We start from the raw sequence: 13,006 nt of genomic DNA on the forward strand, positions 1-13,006 counted from the left end.
TGAAAGGAAGACATGTCACTAAAAGATTTAAAGGCTGATAAAATAGGAAGAAGGGAATAACTTTAGGATATGAAGCAAATGTTGTGGCAATTATGTGTGTGTTAGTTGCTCGGTCATGTCTAACTCTTTGCAACCCCATGGACTGTAGCCTGCCAGGCTTCTCTGTCCATGGGATTCTCCAGACAAGAATACTGGAGTGAATTGCCATTTACTTCTCCAGCAGATCTTTGCAACCCAAGGATCAAACCCGGGTCTCCCACATTGCAGGCCGATTCTTTACCATCTGAGCCACTAGGGAAGCAAATATTGTGGCAATTGCTACTCTTGCTTTCTAACCCTGAAGTAGCAAATTCAATGACCTATGGGCTTCCCAGGTGGCTCAGTGGTAAAGAATTTGCCTGTAATGCAGGGGACACAGGTTTGATCCCTGGGTCAGGAAGATCCCCTGGAGGAGAAAATGACAACCCACTCCAGTATTCTTTTTTTGTGTGTTATTTACTTTACTTTTTTATTGAAAGATAATTGCTTTACAGAATTTTGTTTTCTGTCAAACCTCAACCTGAATCAGCCATAGGTATACATATATCCCCTCCCTTCTGAACCTCCCTCCCATCTCCCTTCCCATCCCACCCCTCTAGGTTGATACGGAGCCCCTGTTTGAGTTTCTTAACCATACAGAAAATTCCCTTTGGCTATCTATTTTGCACATAGTAATGTAAGTTTCCGTGTTACTCTCTCCATGCATCTCACCCTCTCCTCCCCGCTCCCCATGTCCACGAGTCTATTCTCTGTGTCTGTTTCTCCATTGCTGCCCTGTAAGTAAATTCTTCAGGACCATTTTTGTAGATCCTGTATATATGCATTAGAATACGATATTTATCTCTCTCTTTCTGACTTACTTCACTCTGTATAATAGGTTCTAGGTTCATCCACCTCATTAGAACTGACTCAACGGCATTCCTTTTTATGGATGAGTAATATTCTATTGTGTATATGTACCATAATTCTTTATCCATTCATCCATTGATGGACATCTAGGTTGCTTCCATGTTCTATTGTTGCAAATAGTGCTGCAATGAACAATGGGATACAGGTGTCTTTTTCAATTTTGGTTTCCTCAGGGTACATGCCTAGGAGTAGGGTTGCTGGGTCATATAGTGGTTTTATTCCTAGTTTTTTAAAGGAATGTCCATACCGTCTTCCATATTGGCTATATCAATTTACATTCCCACCAACAGTGTAAGAACATTCCCTTTTCTCCACACCCTCTCCAGCATTTATTGTAAATAGACATTTTAATGATGGCCATTCTGACTGGTGTGAGATGATATCTCATTGTAGATTTGATTTGCATTTCTCTAGTAATGAGCAATGCTGGGCATTTTTCATGTGTTTGTTAGCCATATGTATGGCTTCTTTGGAGAAATATTTGTTTAGGCCTTTTCCCCACTTTTTGATTGGGTTGCTTGTTTTTCTGGTATTAGGTTATATGAGCTGCTTATATATTTTGGAAATTAATCCTTTGTCATTTGTTCCATTTGCTATTATTTTCTCCCATTCTGAGGGCTGTCTTTTCACTTGGCTTACAGTTTCTTTTGCTGGGCAAAAGCTTTTAAGTTTAATCAGGTCCCATTTGTTTACTTTTTTTTTAATTTCCATTACTCTAGGAGGTGGGTCATAGAGGATCTTGCTTTGCTTTATATCATAGAGTGTTCTGGTTATGTTTTCTTCTAAGAGTTTTATAGTTTCTGGTCTTGAGTTTCTCTTTTTGTAAGGTGTTAGGAAGTGTTCTAATTTCATTCTTTTACATGTAGCTGTCCAGTTTTCCTAACACCATTTATTGAAGAGGCTGTCTTTGCTCCCATTGTGTATTCTTGCCTCCTTTGTCAAATTTAAAGTGCCGATAGGAGCATGGGTTTATTTCTGGGCTTTCTATCTTGTTCCATTGGTCTGTATTTCTGTTTTTGTGCCCATACCATACTGTCTTGATGACTGTAGCATTGTAGAATAATCTGAAGTCAGGAAGGTTGATTCCTCCAGCTCCATTCTTCTTTCTCAAGACTGCTTTGGTTATTTGGAGTCTTGTGTTTATGTTTCCATATGAATTTTGGTTCTAATTTTGTGAAAAATTCTATGGTAATTTGATAAGGATCACATTGAATCTGCAGATTGCATTTGGTAGTATAGTCATTTTTACAATATTGACTCTTCCTACCCAGGAACATGGATTATCTCTCCATCTGTTTATGTCATCTTTGATTTATTTCATTAGTGTTTTATAATTTTTGTGTACAGTTCTTTTGTCTCCTTAGGTAAGTTTATTCCTAGATATTTAATTCTTTTTGTTGCAATGGTGAATGGGATTGATTCCTTAATTTCTCTTTCTCATTTTTCAATATTAGTATATAGAAATGCAAGTGATTTCTTTATATTGATTTTGTATCCCGCAACTTTGCTAAATTCACTGATTAGCTCTAGTAATTTTCTGATTCTATCTTTAGGGTTTTCTATGCACAGTATTATGTTGTCTGCAAACAGTGAGAACTTTACTTCTTTTCTGATCTGGATTATTTTTGTTACTTTTTTTCCTCTGATGCTGTAGCTGGGACTTCCACAACTATGTTGAATAATAATGGGGAAAGTCGGCACTCCTGTCTTGTTCTTGATCTTAGGGGGAATGCATTCTGTTTTTCACCATTGAGATTAACATTTGCTGTAGGGTTATTATCTATGGCCTTTACTATGTTGAGGTAGGTTCCTTGTATGCCCATTTTTTGAAGAGTTTTAATCATAAATGGGTGCTGAATTTTGTTAAAGGTTTTTTCTGCATCTATTGAGATTATCATATGGTTTTTATCTTGAAATTTGTTAATATGTTGTATCACATTGATTGATTTGCATGTATTGAAGAATCCTTGCATCCCTGGCACAAATCCACCTTGATCATGGTGCATGAGCTTTCTGATGTGTTGCTGAATTCTGTTTGCTAAAATTTTATTGAGGATTTTTGCATCTATGTTCATCAGTGATATTGGTCTATAGTTTTCCTTTTTTGTGTGTTGTCTTTGTCTGGTTTTGGTATCGGGGTGATGGTGGCCTTGAAGAATGAGTTTGGAAGCATTCCTTGCTCTGCAATTTTTTGAAAGAGTTTTTGAAGGATAGGCATTAGCTCTTCTTTAAATGTTTGATAGAATTCTCCTTTTAAGCTGTCTTGTCCTGGGCTTTTGTTTTTTGGCAGATTTTTGATCACAGCTTCAATTCCAGTGCTTGTAATTAGGCTTTCATAATTTCTATTTCTTCCTGGTTTAGTCTTGGAAGATTGAACTTTTCTAAGAATCTGTCCATTTCTTCCAGGTTATACATTTTATTGCCATATAGTTGTTCATAATAAGCTCTTATAATCTTTTCTATTTCTGCACTGTCTGTTTTAACATCTCCTTTTTCATTTCTAATTTTGTTGATTTGATTCTTCTCTCTTTTTTTCTTGATGAGTCTGGCTAAAGGTTTGTCAATTTTGTTTATCTTCTCAAAGAGCCAGTTTTTAGTTTTATTAATCTTTACTATTGTTTTTTTCATTTCTTTTTCATATATTTCTGCTCAGATCTTTATGATTTATTTCCTTCCACTAATTTTGGGGTTTTGTTGTTGTTGTTGTTGTTCTTCTTTTTTCCAGTTGTCTTAGATGTAAAGTTAGGTTGTCTATTCAATGTTTTTCTTGTTTCTTGAGGTAGTAATGAATTGCTGTAAACTTCCCTCTTAGAGACTTCCCTGGTGGCTCAGATGGTAAAGCGTCTGCCTACAACTTAGGAGACCTGAGTTTGATCCCTGGGTGGGGAAGATCCTCTGGAAAAGGAAATGGCAACCCACTCCAGTACTCTTGCCTGAAAAATCCCATGGACGGAGGAGTGTCGTAGGCTACCATCCATGGGATCCCAAAGAGTTGGACACAACTGAACGACTTCACGTTCACTTTCACTTTGTCTCTTAGAACTGCTTTTACTGCATCCCATGGGTTTTGAGTTGTTGTGTTTTCGTTGTCATTTGTTTCTAGAAATTTTTTGATTTCTTCAGTAACCTATTGGTTATTTAGAAATGTATTATTTAATCTCCACATGTTTGTGTCTCTTACAGTTTTTTTTTTTGTAATTGATATCTAGTCTCATAGCATTGTGGTCAGAGAAGATGCTTGATATGATTTCAACTTTCTTACATTTACTGAGGTTTGATTTATGACCCAAGATGTGGTCTATCCTGGAGAATATACCCTGTGCACTTGAGAAGAAGGTTTATTCTTTTGTATTTGGATGGAATGTCCTTGTCCTGAATATATCAATGAGATCCATCTCATCAAATCTATCACTTAAGACTTGTGTTTCCTTATTAATTTTCTGTTTTGGAGATCTGTCCATTGGTGTGAGTGGAGTGTTAAAGTCTCCTACTATTATTGTGTTACTGTCCATTTCTCCTTTTATGTCTGTTAAGTGTTTGTCTTAGGTATTGAGGTGCTCCTATGCTGGGTGCATAGATATTTACAGTTGTTATGTATTCCTCTTGGATTGATCTCTTGATCATTATGTAGTTTCCTTCCTTATTTCTTTTAATCTTCTTTATTTTAAGGTCCATTTTGTCTGATATAAAGATTGCTACTCCAGCTTTCTTTTGCTTTCCATTTGCATGGAATATATTTTTCCATCTTCTCACTTTCAGTCTAATGTGTCTCTACATCTGAAGTGGGTTTCTTGTAGAAAGCATATATATGGGTCATGTTTTTGTATTCATTCAGCCAGTCTGTGTCTTTTGGTTGGAGCATTTAATCCAACCTCTGGTGGCTCAGAGGTTAAAGCACCTGCCTCCAATGTAGGAGACCCGGGTTCGACCCTTGGGTCGGGAAGATCCCCTGGAGAAGGAAATGGTAACCCACTCCAGTATTCTTGCCTGGAGAATCCCATGGATGGAGAAGCCTGGTAGACTATGGTCCACAGGGTCGCAAAGAGTTGGACACGACTGAGCGACTTCACTTTCACTTTCACATTTAAAGTAATTATTGATATATATGTTCCTATTGCCATTTTCTTAATTGTTTGGGATTCATTTTGTAGAAGACGCTTGAGAGTCCCTTGGACTGCAAGGAGATCCAACCAGTCCATCATAAGGGAGATCAGTCCTGGATGTTCTTTGGAGGGACTGATGTTGAAGCTGAAACTCCAATACTTTGGCTGCCTGATATAGAGAGCTGACTCTTTGAAAAGACCCTAATGCTGGGAAAGATTGAGGGCAGGAGGAGAAGGAGATGACAGAGGATGAGATGGTTGGATGGCATCACCGACACAATGGACATGGGTTTGGGTGGACTCTGGGAGTTGGTGATGGACAGGGAGGCCTGGCATACTGCTGTTCATGGGGTTGCAAAGAGTTGGACATGACTGAGCGACTGAACTGAACTGATTTTGTAGATATTTCCTTCTCTTGTATTTCTTGACTATATAAGTCCCTTTAACATTTGTTGTAAAGCTGGTTTGGTGGTACTGAACTCTCTTAACTTTTGCTTGTCTTAAAAACTTTATTTCTCCATCAATTTTGAATGAGATCCTTGTTGGGTACAGTAATCTTGGTTATAGATTTTTCCCTTTCAGTACTTTAAAAATATCCTGCCATTCCCTCTGGCCTGAAGAGTTTCTGCTGTCAGCTGTTAAGCATATGGGGTGTCCCTTGTATGTTACTTGTTGCTTTTCCCTTGCTTCTTTTAATATTCTTTCTTTGTGTTTAGTCTTTGTTAGTGTGATTAGTATGTGTCTTGGCATGTTTTCCTTGGGTTTATCCTGTATGGGACACTTTGCATCTCTTGGAATTGACTATTTCCTTTTCCATGTTGGGAAAATTTTCAACTATAATCTCTTCAAAAATGTTCTTATATCCTTTCTTTTTCTCTTTTCTGTGACCCATATAATTTGAATGTTGGTGCATTTGATGTTGTCCCAGAGGTCTCTGAGACTATCCTCAGTTCTTTTCATTCTTTTTACTTATTCTGCTCTTCAGAAGTTATTTCCATTATTTTATCTTCCAGCTCACTGATTCATTCTTCTGCTTTGGATATTCTGCTATTGATTCCTTCTAGAGTATTTTTAATTTCAGTAATTGTGTTGTATGTCTCTGTATGTTTATTCTTTAATTCTTCTTCTTCTGCTGCTGCTAAGTCGCTTCAGTCGTGTCCGACTCTGTGTGACCCCACAGACGGCAGCCCACCAGGCTTCCCTGTCCCTGGGATTCTCCAGGCAAGAACACTGGAGTGGGTTGCCATTTCCCTCTCCAATGCATGACAGTGAAAAGTGAAAGTGAAGTCGCTCAGTCGTGTCTGACTCTTTTCGACCCCATGAACTTCAGCCTACCTGACCCCTCCGTCCATGGGATTTTCTAGGCAAAAGTTCTGGAGTGGGGTGCCATTGCCTTCTCCGTTAATTCTTCTAGGTATTTGTTAATTGATTCTTACATTTTCTCCATTTTGCTTTCAGGTTTTTAAAATCATCTTTACTATCATGATTCTGAATTCTTTTTCAGGTAGTTTGCCTATTTCCTTTTCATTTATTTCATTTATTTGAACTTCTGTGTTTCTACTTTGTTCCTTCATTTGTGTAGTAGTTCTCTGCTTCTTCGTTATATATATATATTGTATTTGAGGTCTCCTTTTCCCAGGCTTCAAGGTTGAATTCTTTCTTCCTTTTGATTTCTGCCTTTCTAAGTTTGGTCCAGTGGTTTGTGTAAGCTTCATATAGGGTGAGATTTGAGCTGATATTTTTGTTGTTGTTGTTGTTGTTGTTTGTTTTTACCCTGATGGGCAAGGCTAAGTGAGGTGGTAATCCTGTCTGCTGATGATTGGGTTTGTATTTTTGTTTTGTTTGTTGTTTAGATGGGGCATCCTGCACAGGGTGTGACTGGTGTTGGGTGATACCAGGTCTTGTATTCAAGTGGTTTCCTTAGTGTGTGTTCTCACTATTTAATACTCTCTAGGGTTAGTTCTCTGGTAGTCTAGGGTCTTGGAGTCAGTGATCCCACTCCAAAGGCTCAGGGCTTGATCTCTGGTCTGGAATGAAGATTCCACAAGTGGTTTGTTATGGCATTTAGTGAGATTAAAACAAATACCCAAAAATGAGAAACCAAAGATGAACCCCAGACAAATGGCAGTTACAAAATCAGGCAAATAAGAATTAAAATAATGGAATATACACATATACCCATAATCAAAGTAGAAATAGTCCAACTAAAATAAGGTACAGCAGATTGACCTGGCGGACAAAGGAAATCAAAAATTATATATACCAGTTAAGAACAAAACTAACTAAAGAACAGACTGGGAAACAAAACTAAAGCAAGGTGTCAAGTGGGGAATAAAGCAATGAAAATAAAACTAACAAATATGTTGAGAGGAAAGGAAAGAAAGAAAAGAAAGAAAGAATAGATATGCAAAGTTAAATAGAGGTAGATGAAGAAGATATATATAAAGATTAACTTCAAGGGGAAAAGAACAGTAGGAAAAGCAAGCAAGGGAATAAATGTAGAAAAAATAATACTAGGTTTAAAAATTAAAAATAAAAAAAGAGAAAAGAAAGAAAAAAAATATAAAGGAAAATGCCACAGAACTGCAAAAGCCCAACATAGAGGCAGAGGTTTATAACAACAATAAAAAATATGACTGAGGAAAAAAAAGCTCAAAAATTTAATTAGATTTCATAGTGCCGATAAAATCAACAACTAAAACATAAGACTAATAAATGTTTTTCTTGAGTCCCTGCTGTCAGAGTCTTTTCCCTCTCTGGAGTCACAGTCCACCTCACCTCCCTAGGATGCCCTCCTCCCTAGGATGCCCTCCAACACTGTGCTGGTCTCTGGACCTGCTGTAGGGGCAGCTCAGATTCTAATCTGGTCTTACTCCCGTGTGTTCTTGCCCCCAGTGTCCACAGCTATCAGAACTAGTGCGTTTTCTTTTGTGGGAGCTCTCAGTGTCCTTTTATATATTCCATAGACACAGAGTCTGCCTAGTTGATCATATGGATTTAATCTGCAGCTTGTACAGCTGGTGGGAAGGTTTTGAATCTTTTCTTAGTTACACTGCCCCTAGGTTTCAATTGTGGTTTTATTTCCACCTCTGCAAGTGGGTTGTCCACTGGAATTTGCTCCTGAGGCTGCCCTGGAGGAGTTGGGTTTGCCCCTCTGAGGGCCAGGTGTGGAGGTGGTGTAGCTGCTTGAGTCACAGGGGTTCTGGCAGTACCAGGTACTCAGGGGAGTTGGCGGCTAAGGAAGCAGAAAATATAGTGCTCTAGAAGGGTATGGCAACCAGTATTGGCCAATACGCACCAGTATTCTTGCCTGGAGAATCCCCTGACAGAGAAGCCTGGCAGGCCACAGTCTACAGGGCTGCAGAGTTGGACACGACCAAAGTGACCCCACACACATAGACACAAGACTTTTTTGGCTGTGGCAGCTCTGCCCCCATGAGAGTTGAGCATGACGGTGGTGGAGCTGCTTGGCTTGCAGGTACCCTGGCAGTGCAAAGTGTGCAAGGACACAGACTGCCTCTGCCACGGGAGTTATGATCCTACCTGAGTCTTTTTTCCGAGCCTCTTTGGTAGCTGGTGATCAGAAGGCCTCTTTAGCCAGTCTTTCTCTGGTAGCTCTGCCCATTCAGGCACTTAGAGGGCTCCCTTGCCTGGGGTCCTTCTCTGTTGTTCCATGAGTCAGGAACATATGGGGCACCCCTGGCTGGGGTTCTGCTCTGTAGATCAGAGCATCAGTCACTTAAAGGCACACTCTGGGTGGGGTTCCCCTCTTTAGTTCAGTGCCCACATTTGATGGGCCAGCCTATCTATTGTTCAGCTGCCGATGCTGGCCTATGGGGAGAAGAGAGTATGGTGACGGCTCCATCCTCTATGTGTGACTCAGCTGTATCGCTTTGCTTCCATGGGTGCCCGGCTTTCCTCCACCCACCTTTCCTCCCACAACCTCCTCCCTCACATCCCCTCAATCTGTCTCTCCACAGTCAACAGCAGCCCTCACCCTGGGATTGCTCCACAATTCTTAAACTCCAGCTCCCAGACACTGTGCCTTCCAGGGGACTTGCGTCCCTGCCCAGGGACTGTCTGATTCTCATTCCATTTAGGCAGCCACAGATCAGCTGTTTCAGCCTTAAATGTTTCTCCTCTGACTCAGACAATAGCCCCGATGTAGGGATTGGACCTCTGCTTCAGTTCCCCCATCCACTGAGGGCAGGTCCAGGCATACTAACACTCCTGTTTTCCCCCTAGTTCCTTCATCCTACCAAGTTTTGTGTGGTTCTGTATATTCTTTTCTACTGGTCAGGTACTCCTGTCCACTCTCAGCTGATGTTCTGCATGCACTTCTGTGTCTGAAAGTGTATTTCTGATGTATCCGTGGAGAGAGATGTACTCCATGTCCACCTACTCCTCCGCCATCTTGTTCTCCTCCACTCCAGTATTCTTGCCTGAAAAATTTCATGAGCAGAGGAACCTGTGGGGCTGCAGTCTTTGAGGTTGCAAAGAATCAGGCATGACTGAGCAACTTAGCATACACAAATGGGAGCCAGACGTGGAATTTAATGGGCAGAAAAGCTTGGGTATAGCATGATGAACAAGACTGTCCTATGGCAGAGGTCACCCTGTCCACAAGTGGAAGCTGCTGTCTAGGTCCTGCCTAGTTTTGCCCTGTGGGAATATGGGTCAGTGTTGCCAGATATTTGGCTTTTCATGACTGAGCACATTGCACGCACATGCACACACACGTACCCACACACACATAAACCTGAAACTCAGTTTGTATTTCATATGAAATCTGCCAATTGTAAAATGTTCCAAGCTTCACTAAAAGTGCCTACGGGATTTTTTTCAGCTCACAGCCTGCCAATTTGCAACATCTGCCTCAGCATCCATGATGAGAACAGTGCTGGGCCAGAGAGCTTGCTAGTTGGACCCACAATTGTAATCTTCCATTTCCATATTCATGAGTAGGTTCTCCCCATAGATTCCTGGGTGAATAATTTTAACATTCTGTGCTAATCTACATAAAGGCTGACAATTGGAAAAATGAAGAAGTAGCTCATGAAAACAGATATTTATAATTGATGCCTAAGAATGTTTTCTAACCTTTGCTAGCTACTGTCATGTAAGACTTTGGCATCTATAAACAGATTGACCATGTATTTTAGCAATCAAACATAGGCATATTTGGGGTGAAAAGGGGTGCACTCAGCAGGAGGTGTAAAGTGAGGTGTTTGCTTTCCCTAAATATTGAAGCATATCGTGTGTTGACTTATCTATATTTTATTTAGATCCTGTGAATTTAATGTTCCTATATTAAATGGGATTCATTTTCTCAAAGTTACTTAATCTGCAGTGTCTATCTTGAGAGTACACCATGAGCATTTCAGTATTTTTGTCTTGCTTGCTAGTCATGTAGTTTCTTTGGAGCAAGAGCAATTTTCCTGTGTCTCAATTAGCGGTTTCTTTTGTTTAGGAATATACAGTCTAAGTAACCTTAGAATAGGAGAAAAATTAGGTTGTGCCTCTTCCCAGGTTGAACATATAATTTGCTCATTTATAAATTGAGCATCAAGTGTTGTTCTTCTTCTGTGTGTCAAAGGCCATTCAATTAACAGGATTAATTTTCTCTGGCTTGATGTCAAGTTCTGCTATTTGGCTTTGGGTTCTGAAGCAGATGACAAGTACATAAAAAAAAAAGACTTTTTAGAAGATGAAATAAAAAGGTTTTTCAATACATTAATGATAAGCTTTTTGTGCACCTAGATTTCAAAGATGGGTGTTATATGCCCCCACAGATTTTTGCTTCACAGTGAAGATGCCATGAAAACACCCACTCACATGGGCATTGCTGGTTAGTCTCTACTAAATTACACTGGAATGGCCTTGGAGGCAGGGAAACAAGACATGATAATCAAATATCTGATATATTCCAAGGAATTCAATGCCAAAGTGGTTCTGAGCTGATTATAAGGAAAACTCCTTTTAAGATACTTTTTTGAAATGTTATTTAATTAATTTATTTACTTATATCAATTTTAACAGTTTTATTATAATGTAATTTACAAAGCATGTAATGGACTTCTTGAAAATGAACATGGAAGTGGTATTTAGTATATTCACAAAATTGTGGAACCATCAACACTACTTAAGAATATGTAAGAATACTTTAATCACCCAAATGAGAAACCCTATTGTTAGGCACTGCACATTCTGTCTGTCTGTCTGTTCTCAACATTTCACATACATGCAATCATACAGTGTATTGTTCTTTATGACTCAATTCATTGACTTAAAAAATATTTTAAAGGCTCATCCTTAATGTATTTAATTTTTTATTATTGTTGAATAACATTTCACTGTATGTTAATATGTACCATATTGACTTAACCAGTTGTCAGCTCATGGATATTTCATTTGTTCATACATTTTGGCAATTATAGTTAATGTTACTATGAACAAAATATACAAGTTTTTTGAGTAAATATACGCTTTCATTTCTTTAGGGTATATACATAGGAGAGGAATTACTGGGTCATATCATCACTCTTGTTTAACTTTTGAGAACTTGCCATACTGTTTCCTGAAACAGCTGTGCCATTTTATTCTCCAATCAGCATTGTACAAGGCTTCCAATTTCTCCACGTTTGTTTTTATCTGTTTGTTTTATGTTGCCATTCCAGAGAGTGTGAAGTGGTATCTCATTGTGACTTTGATATTTGTTTTGTTGAAGCTAATGATGTTCACCACCTTCTCATGCGCTCAGTGGCTATTTGTATATCTTCTTAGGAGAAAGCTCTATTCAAGTCCTTTGCCCATTTTTTAGTTGTGTTTCTTATTTTCGGATTGAGTTGTAAGATTTCCTTATATATTATGGATACATGTCACTTATTACAAATATGATTTGCAAAAATTTTCTCCTATATTATAGGTTGTTTTTTCACTCTCTCTCTCTTTTTTATTTTTGGTATTGTTGTTATTTATTTACTTTTCAATTCTTTTAAATTGGAGCACAATTGCTTTACAAGGTTGTGTTAGTTTCTGCTGCATAACAATGTGGACAAGTATCAGTTCAGTTCAGTTCAGTCACTCAGTCATGTCTGACTCTTTGAGACCCCATGAATTGCAGCACACCAGGTCTCCCTGTCCATCACCAACTTCCAGAGTTTACTCAAACTCATGTCCATCGAGATGGTGATGCCATCCAACCATCTCAATTCTCTGTCGTCCCCTTCTCCTCCTGCCCCCAATCCCTCCCAGCATCAGAGTCTTTCCCAATGAGTCAACTCTTCACATGAGGTGGCCAAAGTACTGGAGTTTCAGCTTTAGCATCAGTCCTTCCAAAGAACACCCAGGGCTGATCTCCTTTATAATGGACTGGTTGGATCTCCTTGCAGTCCAAGGGACTCTCAAGAGTTTTCTCCAACACCACAATTCAAAAGCATCAATTCTTCAGCACTCAGCTTTCTTCACGGTCCAACTCTCACATCCATACATGACCACAGGAAAAACCATAGCCTTGAGTAGACGGACCTTTGTTGGCAAAGTAATGTCTCTGCTTTTTAATATGCTATCTAGGTTGGTCACAACTCTCCTTCCAAGGAGTAAGTGTCTTTTAATTTCATGGCTGCAGTCACCATCTGCAGTGATTCTGGAGCCCCCAAAAATAAAGTCTGACACTGTTTCCACTGTTTCCCCATCTATTTGCCATGAAGTGATGGGACCAGATGCCATGATCTTCCTTTTCTGAATGTTGAGTTTTAAGCCAACTTTTTCACTCTCCTCTTTCACCTTCATCAAGAGGCTATTGAGTTCCTCTTCACTTTCTGCCATAAGGGTGGTGTCATCTGCATATCTGAGGTGACTGATATTTCTCCCAGCAATCTTGATTCTAGCTTCTGCTTCTTCCAGCCCAGCATCTCTCATGATGTACTCTGCATATAAGTTAAATAAGCAGGGTG

This window comes from Bos taurus, chromosome 15, assembly GCF_002263795.3.
Source record: "Bos taurus isolate L1 Dominette 01449 registration number 42190680 breed Hereford chromosome 15, ARS-UCD2.0, whole genome shotgun sequence".
NCBI lineage: Eukaryota > Metazoa > Chordata > Mammalia > Artiodactyla > Bovidae > Bos > Bos taurus.